At 47.6% G+C, this 14404-nt stretch overlaps 12 non-coding genes and 2 pseudogenes across 12 annotated transcripts; all 14 read right to left on the bottom strand.

Annotated features, from left to right (window-relative positions):
- Nucleotides 1-601: 601 nt before the first annotated feature.
- LOC138490671 (small nucleolar RNA U3) lies at nt 602-819 on the bottom strand. The gene has a single exon (XR_011275590.1). It is a non-coding gene; the product is annotated as a small nucleolar RNA U3 (small nucleolar RNA).
- An 823-nt stretch (nt 820-1642) lies between these two features.
- On the bottom strand, nt 1643-1860 carry LOC138490134 (small nucleolar RNA U3). The gene has a single exon (XR_011275193.1). It is a non-coding gene; the product is annotated as a small nucleolar RNA U3 (small nucleolar RNA).
- Nucleotides 1861-2695: 835 nt separating this feature from the next.
- On the bottom strand, nt 2696-2913 carry LOC138490133 (small nucleolar RNA U3). The gene has a single exon (XR_011275192.1). It is a non-coding gene; the product is annotated as a small nucleolar RNA U3 (small nucleolar RNA).
- An 835-nt stretch (nt 2914-3748) lies between these two features.
- On the bottom strand, nt 3749-3917 carry LOC138490513 (small nucleolar RNA U3; annotated as a pseudogene).
- Nucleotides 3918-4741: 824 nt separating this feature from the next.
- On the bottom strand, nt 4742-4959 carry LOC138490132 (small nucleolar RNA U3). The gene has a single exon (XR_011275191.1). It is a non-coding gene; the product is annotated as a small nucleolar RNA U3 (small nucleolar RNA).
- An 824-nt stretch (nt 4960-5783) lies between these two features.
- Nucleotides 5784-6001, bottom strand: LOC138490131 (small nucleolar RNA U3). The gene has a single exon (XR_011275190.1). It is a non-coding gene; the product is annotated as a small nucleolar RNA U3 (small nucleolar RNA).
- An 835-nt stretch (nt 6002-6836) lies between these two features.
- LOC138490129 (small nucleolar RNA U3) lies at nt 6837-7054 on the bottom strand. The gene has a single exon (XR_011275189.1). It is a non-coding gene; the product is annotated as a small nucleolar RNA U3 (small nucleolar RNA).
- Nucleotides 7055-7878: 824 nt separating this feature from the next.
- LOC138490128 (small nucleolar RNA U3) lies at nt 7879-8096 on the bottom strand. The gene has a single exon (XR_011275188.1). It is a non-coding gene; the product is annotated as a small nucleolar RNA U3 (small nucleolar RNA).
- Nucleotides 8097-8931: 835 nt separating this feature from the next.
- On the bottom strand, nt 8932-9149 carry LOC138490336 (small nucleolar RNA U3). Its single transcript, XR_011275375.1, has one exon. It is a non-coding gene; the product is annotated as a small nucleolar RNA U3 (small nucleolar RNA).
- Nucleotides 9150-9984: 835 nt separating this feature from the next.
- LOC138490512 (small nucleolar RNA U3) lies at nt 9985-10153 on the bottom strand (annotated as a pseudogene).
- Nucleotides 10154-10977: 824 nt separating this feature from the next.
- LOC138490127 (small nucleolar RNA U3) lies at nt 10978-11195 on the bottom strand. Its single transcript, XR_011275187.1, has one exon. It is a non-coding gene; the product is annotated as a small nucleolar RNA U3 (small nucleolar RNA).
- An 824-nt stretch (nt 11196-12019) lies between these two features.
- On the bottom strand, nt 12020-12237 carry LOC138490126 (small nucleolar RNA U3). The gene has a single exon (XR_011275186.1). It is a non-coding gene; the product is annotated as a small nucleolar RNA U3 (small nucleolar RNA).
- An 824-nt stretch (nt 12238-13061) lies between these two features.
- Nucleotides 13062-13279, bottom strand: LOC138490125 (small nucleolar RNA U3). The gene has a single exon (XR_011275185.1). It is a non-coding gene; the product is annotated as a small nucleolar RNA U3 (small nucleolar RNA).
- An 835-nt stretch (nt 13280-14114) lies between these two features.
- LOC138490124 (small nucleolar RNA U3) lies at nt 14115-14332 on the bottom strand. Its single transcript, XR_011275184.1, has one exon. It is a non-coding gene; the product is annotated as a small nucleolar RNA U3 (small nucleolar RNA).
- Nucleotides 14333-14404: the final 72 nt, after the last annotated feature.

Genomic DNA, 14404 nt, shown 5'->3' with positions numbered 1-14404 from the left:
TAAAATTCGTCAGTGTGGATGACAGAGACAAGGGGCTCCCATGGCCCAGCCAAGGCTGGCCTCAGTAAACAGAGTGGCCATATTACGATGGCAATGAGTGTTATTCAATATCTGGGAAGCTTTGCAGTGGAATTCGAGCAAGCATAAGTGGGAGGCAACGTGAACAATGGCGGTGTGACTTTTATGAGAACGTAATGCATGTGATGGAAGGGTATTGCGCGCATTGGCCAGACAAGCATTTGAGTCGGACCTGAAAAGTACCCAGCTGAATAGGCAGATTCAAAGGCAGTACAGTGTTGTTTTCACAGAAGCACGAGGATTGCGCCAGATGAAAAACAGTGGCAAATCAGAATGGCTTAACCTTTGTGAAATGGAAGTAGGCCAGCATGCAACAGCCGGAACTTGTCGCTTGGGTCCCCCAGGGCAGCGCACAAAAGGGCCCACGGCCAATTGTGTTTACCGGGGAGACGCAAGGTGTTTGGTCCATGTGGAGATTTGCACAGCTAACAAATCAGAACCCACATAATCGACAGCACAGACACCAAGCAACCCTAAGAACAGGGGAGCTGTCTCTATTTTTCACCAGAATAATAAGCAGCTAACCACTCAGTTTGTGTTCCCTTCCTCCAACCCTCCTGAAAGGGAGAGAGGAACGGTCATCAATAGCAGACAGCAGCTGCATAAATGCAACACTGTCCACTTGCTTCACGCTCAGAAGAGAACACTTCAACTCTTCCTCGTGGTTAGCGAAGACCAGACACTTTCGAACACATTTCCTCAGTTAAAAACTATAGAAATGATCCCTGAAAGTATAGTCTTAATAGCACAAAGGGCAGCCCAGGTAGGTGGAAGAAGCTGCCACCCATCTCACTTAGGGTGGGAAAGCATCTATCGTCCCAAAGGCAACAAAAAGCCCCCCATTTCTGCATAGGAAAACCTTTCCCGCAACCCCATAGAAAACCTTTCCTTTCCATAGCGTTGGCAAAAGATGACAAAAATGCCTGTACTTTGTAAATTTACATATTGAAAACCAGCAGCCAATAAAATTCGTCAGTGTGGATGACAGAGACAAGGGGCTCCCATGGCCCAGCCAAGGCTGGCCTCAGTAAACAGAGTGGCCATATTACGATGGCAATGAGTGTTATTCAATATCTGGGAAGCTTTGCAGTGGAATTCGAGCAAGCATAAGTGGGAGGCAACGTGAACAATGGCGGTGTGACTTTTATGAGAACGTAATGCATGTGATGGAAGGGTATTGCGCGCATTGGCCAGACAAGCATTTGAGTCGGACCTGAAAAGTACCCAGCTGAATAGGCAGATTCAAAGGCAGTACAGTGTTGTTTTCACAGAAGCACGAGGATTGCGCCAGATGAAAAACAGTGGCAAATCAGAATGGCTTAACCTTTGTGAAATGGAAGTAGGCCAGCATGCAACAGCCGGAACTTGTCGCTTGGGTCCCCCAGGGCAGCGCACAAAAGGGCCCACGGCCAATTGTGTTTACCGGGGCGACGCAAGGTGTTTGGTCCATGTGGAGATTTGCACAGCTAACAAATCAGAACCCACATAATCGACAGCACAGACACCAAGCAACCCTAAGAACAGGGGAGCTGTCTCTATTTTTCACCAGAATAATAAGCAGCTAACCACTCAGTTTGTGTTCCCTTCCTCCAACCCTCCTGAAAGGGAGAGAGGAACGGTCATCAATAGCAGACAGCAGCTGCATAAATGCAACACTGTCCACTTGCTTCACGCTCAGAAGAGAACACTTCAACTCTTCCTCGTGGTTAGCGAAGACCAGACACTTTCGAACACATTTCCTCAGTTAAGAACTATAGAAATGATCCCTGAAAGTATAGTCTTAATAGCACAAAGGGCAGCCCAGGCAGGTGGAAGAAGCTGCCACCCATCTCACTTAGGGTGGGAAAGCATCTATCGTCCCAAAGGCAACAAAAAGCCCCCCCATTTCTGCATAGGAAAACCTTTCCCGCAACCCCATAGAAAACCTTTCCTTTCCATAGCGTTGGCAAAAGATGACAAAAATGCCTGTACTTTGTAAATTTACATATTGAAGACCAGCAGCCAATAAAATTTGTCAGTGTGGATGACAGAGACAAGGGGCTCCCATGGCCCAGCCAAGGCTGGCCTCAGTAAACAGAGTGGCCATATTACGATGGCAATGAGTGTTATTCAATATCTGGGAAGCTTTGCAGTGGAATTCGAGCAAGCATAAGTGGGAGGCAACGTGAACAATGGCGGTGTGACTTTTATGAGAACGTAATGCATGTGATGGAAGGGTATTGCGCGCATTGGCCAGACAAGCATTTGAGTCGGACCTGAAAAGTACCCAGCTGAATAGGCAGATTCAAATCCCCCAAAGGGGCAGTACAGTGTTGTTTTCACAGAAGCACGAGGATTGCGCCAGATGGAAAACAGTGGCAAATCAGAATGGCTTAACCTTTGTGAAATGGAAGTAGGCCAGCATGCAACAGCCGGAACTTGTCGCTTGGGTCCCCCAGGGCAGCGCACAAAAGGGCCCACGGCCAATTGTGTTTACCGGGGCGACGCAAGGTGTTTGGTCCATGTGGAGATTTGCACAGCTAACAAATCAGAACCCACATAATCGACAGCACAGACACCAAGCAACCCTAAGAACAGGGGAGCTGTCTCTATTTTTCACCAGAATAATAAGCAGCTAACCACTCAGTTTGTGTTCCCTTCCTCCAACCCTCCTGAAAGGGAGAGAGGAACGGTCATCAATAGCAGACAGCAGCTGCATAAATGCAACACTGTCCACTTGCTTCACGCTCAGAAGAGAACACTTCAACTCTTCCTCGTGGTTAGCGAAGACCAGACACTTTCGAACACATTTCCTCAGTTAAGAACTATAGAAATGATCCCTGAAAGTATAGTCTTAATAGCACAAAGGGCAGCCCAGGCAGGTGGAAGAAGCTGCCACCCATATCACTTAGGGTGGGAAAGCGTCTATCGTCCCAAAGGCAACAAAAAGCCCCTCCATTTCTGCATAGGAAAACCTTTCCCGCAACACCATAGAAAACATTTCCTATCCATAGCGTTGGCAAAAGATGACAAAAATGCCTGTACTTTGTAAATTTACATATTGAAGACCAGCAGCCAATAAAATTCGTCAGTGTGGATGACAGAGACAAGGGGCTCCCATGGCCCAGCCAAGGCTGGCCTCAGTAAACAGAGTGGCCATATTACGATGGCAATGAGTGTTATTCAATATCTGGGAAGCTTTGCAGTGGAATTCGAGCAAGCATAAGTGGGAGGCAACGTGAACAATGGCGGTGTGACTTTTATGAGAACGTAATGCATGTGATGGAAGGGTATTGCGCGCATTGGCCAGACAAGCATTTGAGTCAGACCTGAAAAGTACCCAGCTGAATAGGCAGATTCAAATCCCCCAAAGGGGCAGTACAGTGTTGTTTTCACAGAAGCACGAGGATTGCGCCAGATGGAAAACAGTGGCAAATCAGAATGGCTTAACCTTTGTGAAATGGAAGTAGGCCAGCATGCAACAGCCGGAACTTGTCGCTTGGGTCCCCCAGGGCAGCGCACAAAAGGGCCCACGGCCAATTGTGTTTACCGGGGCGACGCAAGGTGTTTGGTCCATGTGGAGATTTGCACAGCTAACAAATCAGAACCCACATAATCGACAGCACAGACACCAAGCAACCCTAAGAACAGGGGAGCTGTCTCTATTTTTCACCAGAATAATAAGCAGCTAACCACTCAGTTTGTGTTCCCTTCCTCCAACCCTCCTGAAAGGGAGAGAGAGGAACGGTCATCAATAGCTGAACACTTCAACTCTTCCTCGTGGTTAGCGAAGACCAGACACTTTCGAACACATTTCCTCAGTTATGAACTATAGAAATGATCCCTGAAAGTATAGTCTTAATAGCACAAAGGGCAGCCCAGGCAGGTGGAAGAAGCTGCCACCCATATCACTTAGGGTGGGAAAGCGTCTATCGTCCCAAAGGCAACAAAAAGCCCCTCCATTTCTGCATAGGAAAACCTTTCCCGCAACACCATAGAAAACATTTCCTATCCATAGCGTTGGCAAAAGATGACAAAAATGCCTGTACTTTGTAAATTTACATATTGAAGACCAGCAGCCAATAAAATTCGTCAGTGTGGATGACAGAGACAAGGGGCTCCCATGGCCCAGCCAAGGCTGGCCTCAGTAAACAGAGTGGCCATATTACGATGGCAATGAGTGTTATTCAATATCTGGGAAGCTTTGCAGTGGAATTCGAGCAAGCATAAGTGGGAGGCAACGTGAACAATGGCGGTGTGACTTTTATGAGAACGTAATGCATGTGATGGAAGGGTATTGCGCGCATTGGCCAGACAAGCATTTGAGTCGGACCTGAAAAGTACCCAGCTGAATAGGCAGATTCAAAGGCAGTACAGTGTTGTTTTCACAGAAGCACGAGGATTGCGCCAGATGGAAAACAGTGGCAAATCAGAATGGCTTAACCTTTGTGAAATGGAAGTAGGCCAGCATGCAACAGCCGGAACTTGTCGCTTGGGTCCCCCAGGGCAGCGCACAAAAGGGCCCACGGCCAATTGTGTTTACCGGGGCGACGCAAGGTGTTTGGTCCATGTGGAGATTTGCACAGCTAACAAATCAGAACCCACATAATCGACAGCACAGACACCAAGCAACCCTAAGAACAGGGGAGCTGTCTCTATTTTTCACCAGAATAATAAGCAGCTAACCACTCAGTTTGTGTTCCCTTCCTCCAACCCTCCTGAAAGGGAGAGAGGAACGGTCATCAATAGCAGACAGCAGCTGCATAAATGCAACACTGTCCACTTGCTTCACGCTCAGAAGAGAACACTTCAACTCTTCCTCGTGGTTAGCGAAGACCAGACACTTTCGAACACATTTCCTCAGTTAAGAACTATAGAAATGATCCCTGAAAGTATAGTCTTAATAGCACAAAGGGCAGCCCAGGCAGGTGGAAGAAGCTGCCACCCATCTCACTTAGGGTGGGAAAGCGTCTATCGTCCCAAAGGCAACAAAAAGCCCCTCCATTTCTGCATAGGAAAACCTTTCCCGCAACACCATAGAAAACATTTCCTATCCATAGCGTTGGCAAAAGATGACAAAAATGCCTGTACTTTGTAAATTTACATATTGAAGACCAGCAGCCAATAAAATTCGTCAGTGTGGATGACAGAGACAAGGGGCTCCCATGGCCCAGCCAAGGCTGGCCTCAGTAAACAGAGTGGCCATATTACGATGGCAATGAGTGTTATTCAATATCTGGGAAGCTTTGCAGTGGAATTCGAGCAAGCATAAGTGGGAGGCAACGTGAACAATGGCGGTGTGACTTTTATGAGAACGTAATGCATGTGATGGAAGGGTATTGCGCGCATTGGCCAGACAAGCATTTGAGTCGGACCTGAAAAGTACCCAGCTGAATAGGCAGATTCAAAGGCAGTACAGTGTTGTTTTCACAGAAGCACGAGGATTGCGCCAGATGGAAAACAGTGGCAAATCAGAATGGCTTAACCTTTGTGAAATGGAAGTAGGCCAGCATGCAACAGCCGGAACTTGTCGCTTGGGTCCCCCAGGGCAGCGCACAAAAGGGCCCACGGCCAATTGTGTTTACCGGGGCGACGCAAGGTGTTTGTTCCATGTGGAGATTTGCACAACTAACAAATCAGAACCCACATAATCGACAGCACAGACACCAAGCAACCCTAAGAACAGGGGAGCTGTCTCTATTTTTCACCAGAATAATAAGCAGCTAACCACTCAGTTTGTGTTCCCTTCCTCCAACCCTCCTGAAAGGGAGAGAGGAACGGTCATCAATAGCAGACAGCAGCTGCATAAATGCAACACTGTCCACTTGCTTCACGCTCAGAAGAGAACACTTCAACTCTTCCTCGTGGTTAGCGAAGACCAGACACTTTCGAACACATTTCCTCAGTTAAGAACTATAGAAATGATCCCTGAAAGTATAGTCTTAATAGCACAAAGGGCAGCCCAGGCAGGTGGAAGAAGCTGCCACCCATCTCACTTAGGGTGGGAAAGCGTCTATCGTCCCAAAGGCAACAAAAAGCCCCTCCATTTCTGCATAGGAAAACCTTTCCCGCAACACCATAGAAAACATTTCCTATCCATAGCGTTGGCAAAAGATGACAAAAATGCCTGTACTTTGTAAATTTACATATTGAAGACCAGCAGCCAATAAAATTCGTCAGTGTGGATGACAGAGACAAGGGGCTCCCATGGCCCAGCCAAGGCTGGCCTCAGTAAACAGAGTGGCCATATTACGATGGCAATGAGTGTTATTCAATATCTGGGAAGCTTTGCAGTGGAATTCGAGCAAGCATAAGTGGGAGGCAACGTGAACAATGGCGGTGTGACTTTTATGAGAACGTAATGCATGTGATGGAAGGGTATTGCGCGCATTGGCCAGACAAGCATTTGAGTCGGACCTGAAAAGTACCCAGCTGAATAGGCAGATTCAAATCCCCCAAAGGGGCAGTACAGTGTTGTTTTCACAGAAGCACGAGGATTGCGCCAGATGGAAAACAGTGGCAAATCAGAATGGCTTAACCTTTGTGAAATGGAAGTAGGCCAGCATGCAACAGCCGGAACTTGTCGCTTGGGTCCCCCAGGGCAGCGCACAAAAGGGCCCACGGCCAATTGTGTTTACCGGGGCGACGCAAGGTGTTTGGTCCATGTGGAGATTTGCACAGCTAACAAATCAGAACCCACATAATCGACAGCACAGACACCAAGCAACCCTAAGAACAGGGGAGCTGTCTCTATTTTTCACCAGAATAATAAGCAGCTAACCACTCAGTTTGTGTTCCCTTCCTCCAACCCTCCTGAAAGGGAGAGAGGAACGGTCATCAATAGCAGACAGCAGCTGCATAAATGCAACACTGTCCACTTGCTTCACGCTCAGAAGAGAACACTTCAACTCTTCCTCGTGGTTAGCGAAGACCAGACACTTTCGAACACATTTCCTCAGTTAAGAACTATAGAAATGATCCCTGAAAGTATAGTCTTAATAGCACAAAGGGCAGCCCAGGCAGGTGGAAGAAGCTGCCACCCATCTCACTTAGGGTGGGAAAGCGTCTATCGTCCCAAAGGCAACAAAAAGCCCCTCCATTTCTGCATAGGAAAACCTTTCCCGCAACACCATAGAAAACATTTCCTATCCATAGCGTTGGCAAAAGATGACAAAAATGCCTGTACTTTGTAAATTTACATATTGAAGACCAGCAGCCAATAAAATTCGTCAGTGTGGATGACAGAGACAAGGGGCTCCCATGGCCCAGCCAAGGCTGGCCTCAGTAAACAGAGTGGCCATATTACGATGGCAATGAGTGTTATTCAATATCTGGGAAGCTTTGCAGTGGAATTCGAGCAAGCATAAGTGGGAGGCAACGTGAACAATGGCGGTGTGACTTTTATGAGAACGTAATGCATGTGATGGAAGGGTATTGCGCGCATTGGCCAGACAAGCATTTGAGTCGGACCTGAAAAGTACCCAGCTGAATAGGCAGATTCAAAGGCAGTACAGTGTTGTTTTCACAGAAGCACGAGGATTGCGCCAGATGGAAAACAGTGGCAAATCAGAATGGCTTAACCTTTGTGAAATGGAAGTAGGCCAGCATGCAACAGCCGGAACTTGTCGCTTGGGTCCCCCAGGGCAGCGCACAAAAGGGCCCACGGCCAATTGTGTTTACCGGGGCGACGCAAGGTGTTTGTTCCATGTGGAGATTTGCACAACTAACAAATCAGAACCCACATAATCGACAGCACAGACACCAAGCAACCCTAAGAACAGGGGAGCTGTCTCTATTTTTCACCAGAATAATAAGCAGCTAACCACTCAGTTTGTGTTCCCTTCCTCCAACCCTCCTGAAAGGGAGAGAGGAACGGTCATCAATAGCAGACAGCAGCTGCATAAATGCAACACTGTCCACTTGCTTCACGCTCAGAAGAGAACACTTCAACTCTTCCTCGTGGTTAGCGAAGACCAGACACTTTCGAACACATTTCCTCAGTTAAGAACTATAGAAATGATCCCTGAAAGTATAGTCTTAATAGCACAAAGGGCAGCCCAGGCAGGTGGAAGAAGCTGCCACCCATCTCACTTAGGGTGGGAAAGCGTCTATCGTCCCAAAGGCAACAAAAAGCCCCTCCATTTCTGCATAGGAAAACCTTTCCCGCAACACCATAGAAAACATTTCCTATCCATAGCGTTGGCAAAAGATGACAAAAATGCCTGTACTTTGTAAATTTACATATTGAAGACCAGCAGCCAATAAAATTCGTCAGTGTGGATGACAGAGACAAGGGGCTCCCATGGCCCAGCCAAGGCTGGCCTCAGTAAACAGAGTGGCCATATTACGATGGCAATGAGTGTTATTCAATATCTGGGAAGCTTTGCAGTGGAATTCGAGCAAGCATAAGTGGGAGGCAACGTGAACAATGGCGGTGTGACTTTTATGAGAACGTAATGCATGTGATGGAAGGGTATTGCGCGCATTGGCCAGACAAGCATTTGAGTCGGACCTGAAAAGTACCCAGCTGAATAGGCAGATTCAAATCCCCCAAAGGGGCAGTACAGTGTTGTTTTCACAGAAGCACGAGGATTGCGCCAGATGGAAAACAGTGGCAAATCAGAATGGCTTAACCTTTGTGAAATGGAAGTAGGCCAGCATGCAACAGCCGGAACTTGTCGCTTGGGTCCCCCAGGGCAGCGCACAAAAGGGCCCACGGCCAATTGTGTTTACCGGGGCGACGCAAGGTGTTTGGTCCATGTGGAGATTTGCACAGCTAACAAATCAGAACCCACATAATCGACAGCACAGACACCAAGCAACCCTAAGAACAGGGGAGCTGTCTCTATTTTTCACCAGAATAATAAGCAGCTAACCACTCAGTTTGTGTTCCCTTCCTCCAACCCTCCTGAAAGGGAGAGAGGAACGGTCACCAATAGCAGACAGCAGCTGCATAAATGCAACACTGTCCACTTGCTTCACGCTCAGAAGAGAACACTTCAACTCTTCCTCGTGGTTAGCGAAGACCAGACACTTTCGAACACATTTCCTCAGTTAAGAACTATAGAAATGATCCCTGAAAGTATAGTCTTAATAGCACAAAGGGCAGCCCAGGCAGGTGGAAGAAGCTGCCACCCATATCACTTAGGGTGGGAAAGCGTCTATCGTCCCAAAGGCAACAAAAAGCCCCTCCATTTCTGCATAGGAAAACCTTTCCCGCAACACCATAGAAAACATTTCCTATCCATAGCGTTGGCAAAAGATGACAAAAATGCCTGTACTTTGTAAATTTACATATTGAAGACCAGCAGCCAATAAAATTCGTCAGTGTGGATGACAGAGACAAGGGGCTCCCATGGCCCAGCCAAGGCTGGCCTCAGTAAACAGAGTGGCCATATTACGATGGCAATGAGTGTTATTCAATATCTGGGAAGCTTTGCAGTGGAATTCGAGCAAGCATAAGTGGGAGGCAACGTGAACAATGGCGGTGTGACTTTTATGAGAACGTAATGCATGTGATGGAAGGGTATTGCGCGCATTGGCCAGACAAGCATTTGAGTCAGACCTGAAAAGTACCCAGCTGAATAGGCAGATTCAAATCCCCCAAAGGGGCAGTACAGTGTTGTTTTCACAGAAGCACGAGGATTGCGCCAGATGGAAAACAGTGGCAAATCAGAATGGCTTAACCTTTGTGAAATGGAAGTAGGCCAGCATGCAACAGCCGGAACTTGTCGCTTGGGTCCCCCAGGGCAGCGCACAAAAGGGCCCACGGCCAATTGTGTTTACCGGGGCGACGCAAGGTGTTTGGTCCATGTGGAGATTTGCACAGCTAACAAATCAGAACCCACATAATCGACAGCACAGACACCAAGCAACCCTAAGAACAGGGGAGCTGTCTCTATTTTTCACCAGAATAATAAGCAGCTAACCACTCAGTTTGTGTTCCCTTCCTCCAACCCTCCTGAAAGGGAGAGAGAGGAACGGTCATCAATAGCTGAACACTTCAACTCTTCCTCGTGGTTAGCGAAGACCAGACACTTTCGAACACATTTCCTCAGTTATGAACTATAGAAATGATCCCTGAAAGTATAGTCTTAATAGCACAAAGGGCAGCCCAGGCAGGTGGAAGAAGCTGCCACCCATATCACTTAGGGTGGGAAAGCGTCTATCGTCCCAAAGGCAACAAAAAGCCCCTCCATTTCTGCATAGGAAAACCTTTCCCGCAACACCATAGAAAACATTTCCTATCCATAGCGTTGGCAAAAGATGACAAAAATGCCTGTACTTTGTAAATTTACATATTGAAGACCAGCAGCCAATAAAATTCGTCAGTGTGGATGACAGAGACAAGGGGCTCCCATGGCCCAGCCAAGGCTGGCCTCAGTAAACAGAGTGGCCATATTACGATGGCAATGAGTGTTATTCAATATCTGGGAAGCTTTGCAGTGGAATTCGAGCAAGCATAAGTGGGAGGCAACGTGAACAATGGCGGTGTGACTTTTATGAGAACGTAATGCATGTGATGGAAGGGTATTGCGCGCATTGGCCAGACAAGCATTTGAGTCGGACCTGAAAAGTACCCAGCTGAATAGGCAGATTCAAAGGCAGTACAGTGTTGTTTTCACAGAAGCACGAGGATTGCGCCAGATGGAAAACAGTGGCAAATCAGAATGGCTTAACCTTTGTGAAATGGAAGTAGGCCAGCATGCAACAGCCGGAACTTGTCGCTTGGGTCCCCCAGGGCAGCGCACAAAAGGGCCCACGGCCAATTGTGTTTACCGGGGCGACGCAAGGTGTTTGGTCCATGTGGAGATTTGCACAGCTAACAAATCAGAACCCACATAATCGACAGCACAGACACCAAGCAACCCTAAGAACAGGGGAGCTGTCTCTATTTTTCACCAGAATAATAAGCAGCTAACCACTCAGTTTGTGTTCCCTTCCTCCAACCCTCCTGAAAGGGAGAGAGGAACGGTCATCAATAGCAGACAGCAGCTGCATAAATGCAACACTGTCCACTTGCTTCACGCTCAGAAGAGAACACTTCAACTCTTCCTCGTGGTTAGCGAAGACCAGACACTTTCGAACACATTTCCTCAGTTAAGAACTATAGAAATGATCCCTGAAAGTATAGTCTTAATAGCACAAAGGGCAGCCCAGGCAGGTGGAAGAAGCTGCCACCCATCTCACTTAGGGTGGGAAAGCGTCTATCGTCCCAAAGGCAACAAAAAGCCCCTCCATTTCTGCATAGGAAAACCTTTCCCGCAACACCATAGAAAACATTTCCTATCCATAGCGTTGGCAAAAGATGACAAAAATGCCTGTACTTTGTAAATTTACATATTGAAGACCAGCAGCCAATAAAATTCGTCAGTGTGGATGACAGAGACAAGGGGCTCCCATGGCCCAGCCAAGGCTGGCCTCAGTAAACAGAGTGGCCATATTACGATGGCAATGAGTGTTATTCAATATCTGGGAAGCTTTGCAGTGGAATTCGAGCAAGCATAAGTGGGAGGCAACGTGAACAATGGCGGTGTGACTTTTATGAGAACGTAATGCATGTGATGGAAGGGTATTGCGCGCATTGGCCAGACAAGCATTTGAGTCGGACCTGAAAAGTACCCAGCTGAATAGGCAGATTCAAAGGCAGTACAGTGTTGTTTTCACAGAAGCACGAGGATTGCGCCAGATGGAAAACAGTGGCAAATCAGAATGGCTTAACCTTTGTGAAATGGAAGTAGGCCAGCATGCAACAGCCGGAACTTGTCGCTTGGGTCCCCCAGGGCAGCGCACAAAAGGGCCCACGGCCAATTGTGTTTACCGGGGCGACGCAAGGTGTTTGTTCCATGTGGAGATTTGCACAACTAACAAATCAGAACCCACATAATCGACAGCACAGACACCAAGCAACCCTAAGAACAGGGGAGCTGTCTCTATTTTTCACCAGAATAATAAGCAGCTAACCACTCAGTTTGTGTTCCCTTCCTCCAACCCTCCTGAAAGGGAGAGAGGAACGGTCATCAATAGCAGACAGCAGCTGCATAAATGCAACACTGTCCACTTGCTTCACGCTCAGAAGAGAACACTTCAACTCTTCCTCGTGGTTAGCGAAGACCAGACACTTTCGAACACATTTCCTCAGTTAAGAACTATAGAAATGATCCCTGAAAGTATAGTCTTAATAGCACAAAGGGCAGCCCAGGCAGGTGGAAGAAGCTGCCACCCATCTCACTTAGGGTGGGAAAGCGTCTATCGTCCCAAAGGCAACAAAAAGCCCCTCCATTTCTGCATAGGAAAACCTTTCCCGCAACACCATAGAAAACATTTCCTATCCATAGCGTTGGCAAAAGATGACAAAAATGCCTGTACTTTGTAAATTTACATATTGAAGACCAGCAGCCAATAAAATTCGTCAGTGTGGATGACAGAGACAAGGGGCTCCCATGGCCCAGCCAAGGCTGGCCTCAGTAAACAGAGTGGCCATATTACGATGGCAATGAGTGTTATTCAATATCTGGGAAGCTTTGCAGTGGAATTCGAGCAAGCATAAGTGGGAGGCAACGTGAACAATGGCGGTGTGACTTTTATGAGAACGTAATGCATGTGATGGAAGGGTATTGCGCGCATTGGCCAGACAAGCATTTGAGTCGGACCTGAAAAGTACCCAGCTGAATAGGCAGATTCAAAGGCAGTACAGTGTTGTTTTCACAGAAGCACGAGGATTGCGCCAGATGGAAAACAGTGGCAAATCAGAATGGCTTAACCTTTGTGAAATGGAAGTAGGCCAGCATGCAACAGCCGGAACTTGTCGCTTGGGTCCCCCAGGGCAGCGCACAAAAGGGCCCACGGCCAATTGTGTTTACCGGGGCGACGCAAGGTGTTTGTTCCATGTGGAGATTTGCACAACTAACAAATCAGAACCCACATAATCGACAGCACAGACACCAAGCAACCCTAAGAACAGGGGAGCTGTCTCTATTTTTCACCAGAATAATAAGCAGCTAACCACTCAGTTTGTGTTCCCTTCCTCCAACCCTCCTGAAAGGGAGAGAGGAACGGTCATCAATAGCAGACAGCAGCTGCATAAATGCAACACTGTCCACTTGCTTCACGCTCAGAAGAGAACACTTCAACTCTTCCTCGTGGTTAGCGAAGACCAGACACTTTCGAACACATTTCCTCAGTTAAGAACTATAGAAATGATCCCTGAAAGTATAGTCTTAATAGCACAAAGGGCAGCCCAGGCAGGTGGAAGAAGCTGCCACCCATCTCACTTAGGGTGGGAAAGCATCTATCGTCCCAAAGGCAACAAAAAGCCCCCCCATTTCTGCATAGGAAAACCTTTCCCGCAACCCCATAGAAAACCTTTCCTTTCCATAGCGTTGGCAAAAGATGACAAAAATGCCTGTACTTTGTAAATTTACATATTGAAGACCAGCAGCCAATAAAATTTGTCAGTGTGGATGACAGAGACAAGGGGCTCCCATGGCCCAGCCAAGGCTGGCCTCAGTAAACAGAGTGGCCATATTACGATGGCAATGAGTGTTATTCAATATCTGGGAAGCTTTGCAGTGGAATTCGAGCAAGCATAAGTGGGAGGCAACGTGAACAATGGCGGTGTGACTTTTATGAGAACGTAATGCATGTGATGGAAGGGTATTGCGCGCATTGGCCAGACAAGCATTTGAGTCGGACCTGAAAAGTACCCAGCTGAATAGGCAGATTCAAATCCCCCAAAGGGGCAGTACAGTGTTGTTTTCACAGAAGCACGAGGATTGCGCCAGATGGAAAACAGTGGCAAATCAGAATGGCTTAACCTTTGTGAAATGGAAGTAGGCCAGCATGCAACAGCCGGAACTTGTCGCTTGGGTCCCCCAGGGCAGCGCACAAAAGGGCCCACGGCCAATTGTGTTTACCGGGGCGACGCAAGGTGTTTGGTCCATGTGGAGATTTGCACAGCTAACAAATCAGAACCCACATAATCGACAGCACAGACACCAAGCAACCCTAAGAACAGGGGAGCTGTCTCTATTTTTCACCAGAATAATAAGCAGCTAACCACTCAGTTTGTGTTCCCTTCCTCCAACCCTCCTGAAAGGGAGAGAGGAACGGTCATCAATAGCAGACAGCAGCTGCATAAATGCAACACTGTCCACTTGCTTCACGCTCAGAAGAGAACACTTCAACTCTTCCTCGTGGTTAGCGAAGACCAGACACTTTCGAACACATTTCCTCAGTTAAGAACTATAGAAATGATCCCTGAAAGTATAGTCTTAATAGCACAAAGGGCAGCCCAGGCAGGTGGAAGAAGCTGCCACCCATATCACTTAGGGTGGGAAAGCGTCTA

This window comes from Ambystoma mexicanum, chromosome 9 (assembly GCF_040938575.1).
Source record: "Ambystoma mexicanum isolate Mex_15411 chromosome 9, UKY_AmexF1_1, whole genome shotgun sequence".
Taxonomy (NCBI): Eukaryota; Metazoa; Chordata; class Amphibia; order Caudata; family Ambystomatidae; genus Ambystoma; species Ambystoma mexicanum.
This window is presented reverse-complemented; position numbering and strand designations above follow the sequence as displayed.